The sequence below is a fragment of the Vidua macroura genome, chromosome 8, assembly GCF_024509145.1.
Source record: "Vidua macroura isolate BioBank_ID:100142 chromosome 8, ASM2450914v1, whole genome shotgun sequence".
Taxonomy (NCBI): domain Eukaryota; kingdom Metazoa; phylum Chordata; class Aves; order Passeriformes; family Viduidae; genus Vidua; species Vidua macroura.
Genome location: NC_071578.1, coordinates 29,378,058 through 29,389,610, shown reverse-complemented (window position 1 = coordinate 29,389,610; position 11,553 = coordinate 29,378,058).

The following is an 11,553-nucleotide window of genomic DNA, read 5'->3' as shown; positions in this document are numbered from 1 at the left end:
CGCTCTCGTCGGCGCTCCGGGTCAGCGCGGGGTGAGCGCCCGCAGCTGCGAGCGGCGGGTCCGGCAGGGGAGCGGGCTGTGCCCCCGCCCGCCCAGGTGCGAGGCTGCAGCCGGGAGCGCCTTCCCCGGCCCCGCCGCGATGGCCGCGCGGCTCTGCCTCTGCCGGGGCCAGCGATGGCCAAACGTCTCCCAGAGCAGCACGCGACCCCCCACGTTAATGCCCCGCTCTGTTGGGAATGTGGCGTTTTGGGGCGCGTGTCTGCCTTGCTTGTGTTTCACACTTCTGTGATGAGGCAGCGATGTGCTTGTGGGACGGAGGCTGAAAACCCAGCCAGGTAAGGGCTGGAGGCTCCCACATCCCTGCCCGGGCTGCCGTCCCCGGTGCGCGGGTCGCTGTAGGGGACGGCGAGGGCCGGCTCACATCCCAGCCCAGCACCCGGGGGCTGCGCAGGGACATGCACAGCCAGCCACCTTCAGCGTTGCTGCAGGGCAGGTGAGCAGAAGATGCTCTTGGAGGCTTCACTTCACCGTGGCACAAGCGGCCACAGGAATTGTTTTTCTCCCTGGCCTTCCCTCCTCCCCAGTGGTTAGAGCGAGGCCGCAGAGTCAGGTGAAGGAGCTTTGCTGCCGTGGTCTGTCTCCCCCAGGTATTCGATGTGACCATTCTGTGTTTATTGCTCTCACAAATGCTGCCTTGTGTTGTGAGTGAGTGCACTGGTCCCACACTCTTCCTACTAAACACAAATGGGAGCTAAAATCCATCGTACCTCTGAAGATTTGTGTTCTCAGGGCAAAGAAAGAGTATATTTTGGCATATTACTGGCAAAATGACACTTCTTCCACTAGAAGCAAGTTTAGTAAAAAGAATTGGGAAAGTATGATAACTGAATTATCTCTCACTCACCCCCCCCTTTTTTTTTTTTCCTTGGGCTATGTGCCCAGAACTCTTGAAACTAAAACTGAAAACTTTCAAGATTAAAGCTATAATTAATCAAGGCTGAATAAGCTTTATTCTTTGTGTTTTTTTTTTTTTTTTTTTTTTTCTTCCCTGAAGTTGGTATCTTTTGAATCATTAAACTTTCCTGCTTTTAATGCCACTTTTGCTACTACTTGAAACACTTAACTGGACACAGAAGATGGAATATTATCTGTTTTACTGTAGATTGTTATGGTTTCTCATATTTCTCCCTCAAATCTGTGTGGTGTTCATGCTTTGAAATGGAATGTAAATTAACACCCCAGGAGGACTGATCAGCTAGAAATAAGTCACTGCTCTGGTAGTCAGGTCCTCTAAGTTCCGGTTGGGCAAGATGCTCTTCCCCCTGCCCAGCACCTCTTCCTTTTGTGAGCCCTGTGTTTTGAAGGAGAGTTCACTGAACAAGAAGACAGTGCCCCTTACTGTGGTGGCAGAGCTGCAGGCATTTCTGCCTCTCTTTCATCAATTGTCTCAAGGATAAAGAGAGAAAATACGACCTTGTGTGTTTACAAAGGGGGTAGCTTAAAACTTTATTCTCTGAAAGGTTTGTAACCTCGTCTGGGCTGGAAGTGTTGAGTTCTTAAAGAAGGTGACTGTTCTCAGTCTCCAAATCGTGTGTGTAACAATCTTGGGCTTGGAGTAACCTCAGGATCAGTAGCGACTCAGCTTTGTCCTCTGATCCTTCAGTCCATCAGGGGCAGCCTATTTCCCGTTGGTTTGAGAAGACTCTTAGGTCAGGCTCTAAACTTTCAGGGTGTCTCTTTGTGTGGTGGGTATGTAAGGTGCTCAGATCTTGAGACACTCTCAGTGCTTGGTGTTGGAAATGGGGATGTGCTTTGACACAGTCAGTGTTTGTTAGTGAGTTCCTTACAAAAATATTTCTGCCACCATTAATCCGTCTCTCATTTTTCTGGGAGTTGACTAATGCTCATTGCATGATTTTTGTTCCAAATGGTACTGTACTATCATATGCTGTTACTCTCTTGATGCCTGCCAGAGGATGAGGTTGGGGATTTCCATTATTGAAAAACTGTCACCTCTCCTGTCTTTTCCAGATCCTAATTTATTGCTCATGTTCTTTTTGGAGATAATGAGATCTGTCTGATATAATGCACTGATTTGCAAAATCATGTGAATAATTGCGTGTGGCTAAATATTTTCCTTTTTTTAAAAAAAAAAAAGCTAGTTACAGTTTTTCCTAAGACAGTTTCCCGGCTTTGCAGAGCCAAAATTGTTAATGGCATAAGAAAAGAAAATAATTTGTTATTCAAGGTTGTTTATAGTCCTACAATACTTTGCTGTTGATTATTTGGGTGGCCCTTTGGTATTTATTTCACTTCAGTGTTTTCTAAAATGTTTTGTTCAAAAGCTTGTGTTTCTAAAACGTGACAGGAGGACTAGAATGTACTTTCTTGTTTTAGTTAGTTTTGTTAGTTTCTTGTTGTAGTTCTTTTGTTTTGACAGCTCTTGGCCTCAACACCATGGGCAAAATGACACTTTTAAAGTCAATGCCTAGAAGTTAATTATGCTTGTAGGTCACCTACAGTGCTGTGCTTTGCTCCGAAGTGTTTCTATTTGCTATATTTAAGGTACTGGAAATTTTGGGATTGTCTATGGCTTGGAAGAGATTTTTGAACTTCAGAAATTAAAAACTTTTATGCTTTTTGCCACTTAGCTTAAAACTGGGGTGTTTGTGGAAAGAGAGGAGACAGTGGTCAAGTTGTTGGGCAGAGGGGAGGAAAAAACCCAAATGCAGTTCAAATACAACAGCCATGTTATTATCCCATAACTAATAACAATAAAAATAAATAATTTACTGCTAAAGTGGAAAGCTTATTTCACAGAGTAAGCTTTTAAGTGTGATCTGTGAGTCTGCAAGTCCAATCACAGCTGCTCTGAAAAACAATAATACATGCAAATGTTATTTAGTCATTGAAAACTCTGGAGGAAAAGGCAGTTTTGCAGTTAAAAAAAAAAAACAACCCTAAACAGTCCTCCCAAACCCCTCCTGTGTAGCATACAGATCAGGCCACATGAGTCTCAATTCTAAACAGTTGTTCAATACAGGCAAATTCCTATCCTTGTTGTTTACTCTGGTTTTATCCTACATTCTTATCAGCTTATTTTTTTTTTTCTCCACTCCAAACTTTTGGAGTTCTGTTCTTATTTACGCTGTTTCTCAAAATTCAGTGCTCTTGACACCATGTAAAAACTATTGACATACTAATCCAGTTGATGATTACCTATTAAAAGTTATTTTTGCCACTCTCTGTTGTCTGGAGTGAGAATATTTCCCGTATACATTAGGTTTTGTGATAAGCTGTTGACAATGGTCCTTCTGCTCCTGCTGGCACGGCTCTTGGTATGACAAAATAAGACCTGGCATGTTGCATTAATTCTGAGAAAAGCATGGTTTTGCAAACTTTAATCAGGCAAAGTTTCATTAGCTATTTGAGGGAGTTTTACTTTAGCCTAAGGAAGATTTTTTTTTTAACTTTAACAGCTGGTGGCACTTGTTGGCTTTTTCCAGAGGCATGGAGTGATGATGAATCAGAGGCATGAGGGTAATATTTTCTATTTCTGTGGTTTTGTGTTTGACTTCTGATATGTAGTGTTAAATAGCTATTTATGATGCTGACATGCTTAAGAAGAAGAGTTTTGAAGCTTGAATTCTCCGAAACAAATCCTTCAAAATAGTTTTAAGCATATTTTTTTCTTTAATTTGATAAAGCTAGTTTAGATTCTATTCTTTTCTTCTCTGTAAAATTTTTGTAATTAGCCAAAAATTGGGAAAGGAAATGTTCTGTGGTGTCTTTAGGTTGTTTTTTTTTTGTTTTTTTTTTTTTTTTAATCTAGGGATGAAGAAGAGTAGTAGTAGGAACTGTTACTTTCATATTCTGTAGTTACTAAGTGCCAGAACTTTGCTATTTTTTTTGAGAGTTGCATGTGCTGCCTGCTGGTTGGTTCTGGTCACTTTTGCCCTCTCAGCTGTTGAATTACATCAGCGTGCACATAAAATACATAGAAAATAATAGCTGCTTGCACTGTGTGTTTCTGCTGCCCTTGCCATGGGGATGCAGTCCCAGGCTCTGTAACACTGAGGAGGATGAAGAGGACAGCAAAGAAAATTGCTTCAATAAAGTATTTACTAGTGTGATTGTGACATTCTGAGAAGCCTGGCTCTGCTTGTGTCAGTCATTGCCTCACTGCTCATGTGATGGTTGTGCACTCCTAGAGTCTTGCCCAGCTTTAATATCCTCTTGAGCACAACCCACCCTGTTTAGTCTTGGAGCAGTGACTGTTCTTTCTTCTCTACTCCCCTGGGATATCCCACGAAAATGAATCTATTATTAGCTACTTGATTATATTGTAATTTCTTAGCTTAAATGCACTTAAAGCTTCCCACTGACTCTTTGGCGAGGAAAGGGCACCATACTTCAGTCACTTTTTAAAATTCAGGAAGTTGTTCTCTTCCAAGGGCATTCTGAGGTTGGTGCCCTTCAGAGGAGAAATTCTGAAAACTTTCCATCTAATATCTGGAGTATGCATCGTGACTTTATCAGGACTTTATTGATCCTATCTGATCATGACTTGGAAAAAGCTGTGAGCTAATGAAAGGAGTCTTGCATGGCAAAACCAAGAGTATTTCCTTTTGCCCTATGCTCCACTGCTGTAGCAAGGCCTGGCTGAGCTTCTGCACTGCACTAATAACTGCTGATATTACTGAAAACAGGCTGTGATGACAGCTCCTTTTAATAGGAGGATCTGAAGTAGCATTCTGCAATGACAGAGGAGTCGATGGCATGTGAATGTTGTAAGAGAGCTGGTTTCTTACCAGAGACTTCATTGAGACTGAGTTTTTAGGTTTTAAAACTTCTGATATTTTCCATCTGTTTTGGAAAATACTTTTAAAGGAATTTTAAGAAAGGTAATTTTCAGATGACATGCACAGAACAGGTGTGAGCTAGTTTTATGATCTTTGCATGCTGTTGTTACTAGTACCATAATTTAAGAATGTATACCTTTTAAAGAAAGGAATATGGAATGTCTAGGGTCCATGACAATTAGTTTGCTCTATTAAAAAGTAGAAATTAACAAGATTATGAATGACCACACCCTGACCTTGTCACCAGCAGAAGTTCCTCTGTTTTTATTTCTGTAGGGTCAGAATTTCTGTCTGTTTCCTGTATGGAGGGTGCTGATGATGTAGTTTGTGAGGAATTCCTTAGCACTAGGAAGATGTTCAAGCATCTGTCTCTGTTTTTTTCTGAATTTAAAATTTAGAAGTCTGAAGCCATCTATGGTGGGAAACCTCCATTTTTAAAGAAATGTTATGCAAACAGCTCTAACTTGGTTTTGACCCAGTTTACTGATCTGTAGATTTTTGTTGCATGTGTCTCACTCTTAGAAGATTATCTGCTTTTCTGTTTCTTGCCCTAATTTGTTTTTTTTTTTTTTTTTTTTTGGGGGGGGTATGGGTTTGTATAGGGATGATTTTGTTTAAGCTCTCTGTTCCATCCTGTAATTTCAGACTTGTTTCTGTCCATTTAATAGTTTAGTCATGCCTTGGCCAACATAGTGGTTTCTGTGCAGATTCAGTTCCCTCAGAACATCTGTTCAGCTTTAGGTCAAAGAAAACTCATCTTGAGGTTGCTGAACTTAGCTGAGCAAAGAACTCCCGGTCACACCACGGAAGGGATCTGACAATGCTGAAAAATGATCATTACTTGTTTGCCTTTTCTCACTGAGATAATCTGATCTATATGTGAACCCACAGGTGATTTTAAAAGCACAAAATTCAGGCTTCTGGGAGGTGCAGGTGTTGCTTATTGAGGAGAGTTAATTTAAGCCATTAGAATCTCCCTTGTTTCTTTAACTCTCCTCTTCTTTGGGAGCTTTCTGTTTCTGTTGTGGAGGAATCTCCAGAAGCTGATTCCTTCTACTCTGCAGGACTGGCCCTTTTATGGAGGTGTTTTTGGGATGGATGTGTGATGTTGGGTGAGGAGGTCAAGGATGATTTGTGTGCGTGGTGAGGGGGGAGTGTGCAAGGTCGAGTGATGCCAGTGCTCTTTAAATTGTGTCTTTGTGGTAGAATAGAACACTGGAATCTGAGCAGAAGCAGTGAGTCAGCCGGTCTTCTGTTCTGACAATCAATACTGCATTCAGGGAGAGCAAAAAGACATCTAATTATAGTGTAAGTATTCTATAATATTAAAAAGTAACATATACTAGTTGTCATGTGATGAGTAGTAAGGAAGAGGTTAATTAACTTGGCCAAACAAGGAGTAGTACTGACTTTATCATTATCTTTCAAGGGAATACTAGAGGAATGAATAAATTTGGTAACTTTCTCAAAACTTAAAAATGCTTCGTGACTTGCCCTCCAGTGACCACAGTGCTGTTCTGTAAAGGCAAACAGCTTATTGGCAAATCTTTAAATAAAAAGAGGGTGACTCTGTATGAGTATTTTTGTATTTTATTCAAACAGAGAAATTGCTTTGTGTTGTATTTTGGTGGGTTTGTTTTTTGTAGATATCCTAGACCACTTCTGTAAGTCAAGATCAGCAGAGATTAGAGTTCAGGCATAGTAATTGTGTTTTTACCCCTATCTTTACTCATATGACTGCATGGTGCAACATCCCAGGTACATAAACTGGTACATGTATCACCCAGAACTGTGGAGCAAGTTGTCTTTAAAGTGTGGTAAGAGAATGGAAAATGAAGATGGAATATGTTCTTAACAGCCTCTTACAACACTTAACTGAGAACATTACATATACCTAGGCTTGCTCTCTCAAAGCTGTTGGAGATTTTAGGCATAATAGCTACAAAGAGATTGTGTTCAATTTTAACTGGGCTTTAAATTAGTGAAAGTAATGACTTGTTGTGCCACAGACACAACCCCATTGTGCAGGCGAAGGATCTATAAGTGTGATTCAGTGTTTTAAATCTCCAATAGCAGAACCAATTTCCTTTCATATTCCTCTCTATATCTGGATTCTGCTTGCTCTTGTTCAAAGAATATTGCAGAGAGAGCACATATGCATTTGTCTGAGAAGGCAAATAATTTCACAGGTCATGACTTTGCAAATGCATGAGACAGCCTTACTCTGTGATAGGAGCCTTTGGTGGGAACTAGTAACAGTGAAGAAGGAAAAGGCTAGAGCCTCCTGAATGGCATCCACCTCATAAACATTTGCCATGTAAAACAGCAGCAAGCAGTGCAGGACCTCATCTTTTAATTGGGGTCATATGTAGCTCACAAGGCTGATCTTGGGCCTTGCTTGGTCTTACTGCTTATGTCCTTAGCTGGGAGCTCAACCTGTGCCTTCAACATCTCATTCAGGTGCCTTAGTTCCAATTACTCTTTACACAGCAGAGAACTTTCTTTTCCATGTTGTTTGTTTAGTGGTTTTTTTTTTTGTTTATTTTTAATTTGTCCTCCTCCCTCTTTTGATGCATCAAATCTCCTGCTGAACTCTGTTCGTCCTTGCAATCCTCTGCAAAAATCCTGTTTATTTTCCTCCATTCCTGTTATCACTCTGTGAAGATTTTAATTCAGTAAGGTATTCCTGCTCTTGGAGTTTTTGTTTTATCCTTCAACTGATACAGGCTAAACTTTGCGGCCTTTAGTTGTTTTGGTGGTGTAGCTCACAGCACATTTCTGAGAAATGTTTCGTTGCTGGGAATGAAAGTTGGGGAGAGAGGGGCTATAGGATTGTTGTGGCAGGGAGCAAAGCAGGTGCTTTGCTAGCTGGTTTCACTGCTGCAGAAAGTGTTATGTAAATAGGTTGAGCCTTGCCTCTGATTTCTGTGATGTAATGTTTCATAAATAAGCACTGTGGTGTTGGAAACCCAGGTGTCAGAGGCAGCAAGCCAAACACATTGAGAAACAATGGGACAAGTCTGAAGAGTGATATAGTTTTCTAGCAGTCCTCCTGCAGAAGCTAATCCTCTAGAAGCTAATCTAGGGAAATTCATTGGAAGCAACATCTTCCTGGAAGGGAATGAAAAATTGTGACACGTTCACCTGCGCCTGGTTTAGTGGTTGGAAAAGCCTGGGACTAGCAATAAGGAGGTCGGTAAGTCCCAAATGAGGCTATTTTTATCAAGCCTCGTGGATAATAGCAGTGCTTCAATATAAAGATAAGATATACAGTCTGCTGTTCTAATTGAATCATAAATCAAACGGGTCCAAGAAGAAAAGAAAGAGAAGAATGCAGATGCATCAGTCTGTGTCAGCTTGGCATACCTTCCTGTGGGTGGCCTGTATTTCTTTCCATGGGCTCCATTCGTGCAAAGCTGCTTTGTGATCTCAGTCTGATGTGGGTCAAAAGGGGAAGATTGTTAACATTCCTCCTGCCCTTCTCCATCACCATCAGCAGCTCTCAGTGGATATCAGTCCTTTGGGCTCATGTGGGAGAGGACAGTGGAATTCTGTGCTGCTTCTAACTGCTCTTCCAAATACTTCTGTCTGTCTCTTTTCTGGACAATAACCTAGCTCCCAATTTTGGATGATTATTACAAATTGTGATTGATTTAGTAATTGCATTGCTGGCATACCAGTATTTTCATATTTTATTTGCATTCATGTGCCCATCAGGATGTCTATGATATAAAAAAGCAAAACAAACAGCTTTTGTCCAAGAAATCATAATTCTAGGTAGTGTTCTCTGTTACTGCCCTCTAAGAGCTGTCTTGTCCCTGGCTGGCACCTTGAATGCTATTGTTCATGTGGCTCTTTCTCTCCACTTTAATAATAGTGCTGTATTTGCTTTGATACTAGTATAGTGAATTTTTGTTTTACAGGGTAGAAACAACTGTATTTTTGGCCAAATTTAAACTGCTTTCCAAGTGCCATGTACTTTGTTCTAGAAATTAATTCCACTGGATTGTTATAAGGAGTTTAGAATGTCTCATTACAGTGATACAAGTAGGTAACAACATTACAAGTAGGTAACAACATGGCCCTGCAGTGATTAAGGGCTTCTCATTTGGTGTTGCATTTGTTCCAACCATCATAACTCTAATGAAGTACATGTCTCTTTCTTCCAGTCTCTTTCTCTTGTCTTTAATGTGTCCATCTTCCTAAAGAACTTGTCAAAGAATGTAGTGTTGTCAAACAATGTTCCCTTGATCAAACTCAGGAGCAAAGGAAAATACAATTCTCAGTAGTGATCTATAGCTTGAAAAATGAATGCACAAAGATAATTAACCTCACACTGAGCTCAGATATATTCCCTGCTGGGAGGGGATATTCCAAATATGGTTATTACAAAAGTTTAATGTTAGGGAGAAACAAGTTTAGAAACAGAAACAGTTTTATGTCCCCACTATAGATAATCTATACTGAAAATGAGTGTGTGTAAAAAGATGCTCCTAAGTAAGAGCAAGTTCTGCGTTTAATGTTTCTTTTATACCCTGTTTTCCCTACAGTTAAAGACAGTGTACTCTAATGAAAGAGGCAAAAGAATGATAATTTTATTTAGTCAGCCACATGGTATGTGTAACTGGACTGTAACATTTAGGAACAAAAATCGGTGTCATTCAGATTGCTCCATCTCTGGGTGCAGTAAGTGGATGGGGCCAGATGAGCAAAACTCACTGGAATAGCAAATCAGCAGCATGTGCTTTTATTAAAGATGGAAAGACCACTTTTACAACTGCTAGTTGTAAAAAATTAGTTTAATTTGAAAATGGATCTGGAGATTTGTTTCATTTTACTACCAGTGAAATCAAATAAGAGAAGTAATGGTCTTAGACACCTGTAATTTTATCTGCTTATTTTGGTGCCAGTTCCAAATGCTGCAGGTGATTTTGGCAGCTCAGCATAATAATCATGGTAAGCCTTCTGCATGAAGGACACTAGTATCTGAATAACACTTGAATAGCAGTGTAAATAAACCACTCAAACATTGTGTTTTAGTACGTAAAACTCCTTTTTTCTTGTTTATATCAGTTGTTGCTGATGCCAGTGTAGCACATCCAGCTGCAGTAGTTGCTCAGTGCCCTTGCTAGGGTTTTGGTCAATTAAAATTATGTACAGTACTCTTCAGCACAACTCTTTAAGCACCTTGGAAAGCACTGATATAAGTTTTGTATTTTAAAGTATTATGTAGAAATGAGTTTGACCATCCTGTAAGTGTATCCATGCATTATATTGATTTTCTTGTAGCAAATACTATTAAAATAACAATAGTAGAACAGTTAAGAAATGGTAATTGACATTCCCATGACTGTTATAAAGGATAAACAGAAAAGGTGTGACTGCTGCTATGTGATCACGTTCAGCAGTTCTGAGTACACCCTCTGCTGGCACTTCTATCAGGGCCAGGTGCTCAGTTCCTGGTTTTGTCAAGGTCCATCCCCTACAAATGCTGTGTGGAAGATATATTGATCACTCTTGCTGTGTGTGATGCAGGTGTTGCTGTTCTCCCTGTATGTACAAATGTGTTTGTGTGTGATTGCAATGAATCTGGAACAGAAAACTGGTCATTGCAAAACAGCCTCTGATTTAATGAACCATGCCAAAAAAAGTTGGGGCTCAAAATCCTGCTGACATGGATAGAAACCCTGAAGCTGATTATGGGTGCATAATCTTTGCAACACACATTAGAGTAACCTTCTCTACTTCAACATCAATTTGCTGTTCTTTTTCATAGTGATTAGGTAGATGATGGTAAAACTTGCGGTGCTCGTTATTCTCTGTTTGAGTAAAAGCACATTTGAAAACTGATTTTGTGGTGTTCAAATATCTGTTAGTAAATTGCTATAATTAATACTACAGAAGGACTATCCAAGAATTTATTTTACTCAGAATCCTCCAATTTCTAGTGAAATGTAATACTTCCATTCCAGTGGAACCAGCTGTATTCCAAACCTATTGAATTGTCTTCCAAGGGAAAAAAAAAAACAAAACAAAAAAAACCCCACCCAAAATCCAAACAAAACCTCAAACACCAGTGTAAATTAATGTTTCATTTTTGTTCTGAGATATCAGTCATGTTTCCCATTAGTACTACAGGGAGCTCTTGCATCCTACTGTGAGTTCTCTGCTTTTTGGACTGCTGGATGATCTGAAGTCTTGTTCTGAGTGCTAAACCAGGGAGAACCATCCATTCCAATATCCATTGATATTGGATTTCCCCCAAAGCCTAAATTTTTTCCTAAAAATCTGGGGTGAAATAACATTTTCTGCTCTTGGGGATTTGCACTAATGCTGTCAATCACTCATCTGAAATTTATTTCTTCTTGTCTGTTTTTAATTGTGATTATTTCTCTCTTGGCACTTGTCAACACAAATGTCTGTCACTACATTTTTGGGTTTTAGCACTGTGCCCTGTGTAACCAACCAGGCAGCCCAACCTGATGTAAAGACGTAGAATTTAAGATGAAGAAATGCACAGCACATCTCTGGGTGCAGTAAGTGGATGGGGCCAAGTGTGCAGAACTCGCTGGAATATCTAATCATGAGCAAATGCTTTTGTTAAAAATGGAAAGGCCACTTTTGCAACTGCTAGTTGTAAAAAATTAGTTAAATATGAAAATGGATCCAGAGATTAGTTTCATTTTATTAC